This window comes from Miniopterus natalensis, chromosome 1 (genome assembly GCF_054644295.1).
Source record: "Miniopterus natalensis isolate mMinNat1 chromosome 1, mMinNat1.hap1, whole genome shotgun sequence".
In the NCBI taxonomy this organism is placed as follows: Eukaryota; Metazoa; Chordata; class Mammalia; order Chiroptera; family Miniopteridae; genus Miniopterus; species Miniopterus natalensis.
In genome coordinates, this window is record NC_142081.1 from 129,492,771 (window position 1) to 129,495,125 (window position 2,355).

The window sequence follows — 2,355 nt, forward strand, 5'->3', positions numbered from 1 at the left end:
TTTCCCACTGGACTCTAGGCCCCGCACGTACAGGGGCCTTGTGTAGCCTGGTGCATAGTAGATATCCAACAACTATTAATCCTATGAATAAAGGAATTAGGATTATACATGGTACAAAAGTAAGATTTCTTCCTTGTGACTCCACATAATTAAATTTTTTTGTCTCAATAGAACCAGATATGAAAAGTTGTGCCAATTCTGATATTACTCTACTTTTCATACCACGAAGTCACTTTCTTTCTTAAAACAAGTGCCACGCCTCCCCCTGTCAACACATAGGCGAGCTTCCTCCAGGAATGGCCGGCAAACTTATTCTGATCAACCTGCCTACTAAAACAACCAACATACTAAATATTTTAAAAGTATTTAAAATGGATGAATATATTTTTTAAACTGTACAAGACAATAAGGGATAACAAGGTGAAAAGTGAAGGAGGGAAACCTAGGGAGATAAGCCAGTGTGGAAGTGGACTTTGCTTCAGGCCATCTGCCAACCCTAGAAACAAGAACCTGTAAGCAACAAAGGGTTTGAATCCAGAATTTAAAAAATGGGGCAAAGAAGGGAAAAGCCACTCCACAAGACAAGAAACCTAAATGGACATTATATGTAGGAAAAGGGTTGAAATATACATAGTCGGTGAAATGTATTTGCAGATAAACTGAGATACGGTGACACACCCTTTCACTGGCTATGGAGAGGAAGGGCGAGGCAGTGGGATCTTTCTCACCCTCCATGAGAGTCTGAATTGGTTGCCCATTTTGGAGAAATTTGCGTATGTATCCTGACCCTCCTAGATAATTAGTTCCAAGCCTAGGTTAGGATAGATACTGTACTCCCTAGAGTGGTGGTTCTCAAGTTCTGGTGTGTTTCACAATCACCTGGAGAGCTTGTTAAAACACAGATGGCCAGGCCCCAACCCCAGAGTCCCTGATTCTGTGAGGCAGAGGTGGGGCCCAAGGATGTGCCTTTCGAACAAGTTCCCAGGCAATGCTGATGCTGCCTTTTGGGGCCACACTGCCCTGGAGAAATGTGTGCTTATGCATTTCCTTAGCAAGGGGGCAAGAATGATTTTAGCAGCATATTTGGTTATAGCTCCAAATTGGAAATACCCAATGTCCATCAATAGTAAAATCAATAACTAAATGGTGACACAGTAGAATATTATAGAGAAAAAAAAAAAAAATAGAACAAAGAACAAGTACAAAGAACTTGGCTAAATCTTAAAAACATAATGTTGAGCAAAGTAAGTCAGACATATAATAATATATAGTATGTGATTTTAAAGTCAAAAACTAGACTGTATTTTTTGGAGATGCTTAAGTGTTAAAACCTTGTAAAAGATAAATCAGGAAAGCATGCCCATGTAGTGGCTCCCTCTAGAGGAGACAAGCAGCACTGTGGCAGGGGAGGGGTGTGCAAGGTGGCGGGGCTTCTAGAATGTTGGCAATTTCTAGCGTTTGACTTAAATGGTGACTAAATGGGAGTTTGCTTTATAATATTTCATTAAACTGTACATGTATCTTTTATGCACTTTTATGCATGTGTTTGTTATATTTCATAACAAAAAGGACAGAATGAACAGTATTAAGTTTTCCAATCTGTGAACCCAGCTGAAAAATTTCTAGCACCTAGTGACGTCATAGCCATCGTGACATCATAGTGCCCTGCAGTACTCACCTGTCTGTGGTGATGCTGGTGTAAATAAACATTTTCTGCTGCCAGTGGTATAAAAGTATAGCACAGAGATACTTCCCTGGCAGAGGAGATACCATGATCACAAAGGTGGTTTTCCCAAGGAGATGCTTACCCATTGCACCCTGGATGTGCTGACCCCCAAATGTGGGAAACTCAACTGCATAATTTGTGGTAGTGGGGGACTGCTTTTGCACACTCCCCTGACAAAAAAATTGTAGCATAACTATGCACAGTACATAATACTTAATAATAACTATGTCAATTGTTTACATATTTACCTTTTTTTTTTTTTATCTTCACCCAAGGATATTTTTTCCATTGCTTTTCAGAGAGAGTGGAAGGGGGAGAGAGAGAGAAACATCGATGTGAGAGAGACGCATCGATTGGTTGCCTCCCACACGCTTCTCGACCTGGGCTGGGGATGGAGCCTGCAACTGAGGTACATGCCCGTGGCCGGAATCGAACCTGGGACTCTTCAGTCTGAGGGCCAATGCTCTAACCATTGAGCCAAACCAACCAGGGTACATATTTACCATACTATACTTTTAACTATTATTTTAGAGTGTAGTCTTTTTACTTATAAAAAAAGTTTGCTGTGAAACAGTATGCTTTACTATTTACACCAGCAGCAGCTTCACACCTCTTGTGTTTATTGCATT

The 2,355-nt window shown here is 40.7% G+C and overlaps 1 pseudogene; it reads left to right on the forward strand.

Moving 5' to 3' along the window:
- The first annotated feature begins 1,746 nt into the window (after positions 1–1,746).
- On the forward strand, positions 1,747–1,899 carry LOC148094395 (U1 spliceosomal RNA; annotated as a pseudogene).
- Positions 1,900–2,355: the final 456 nt, after the last annotated feature.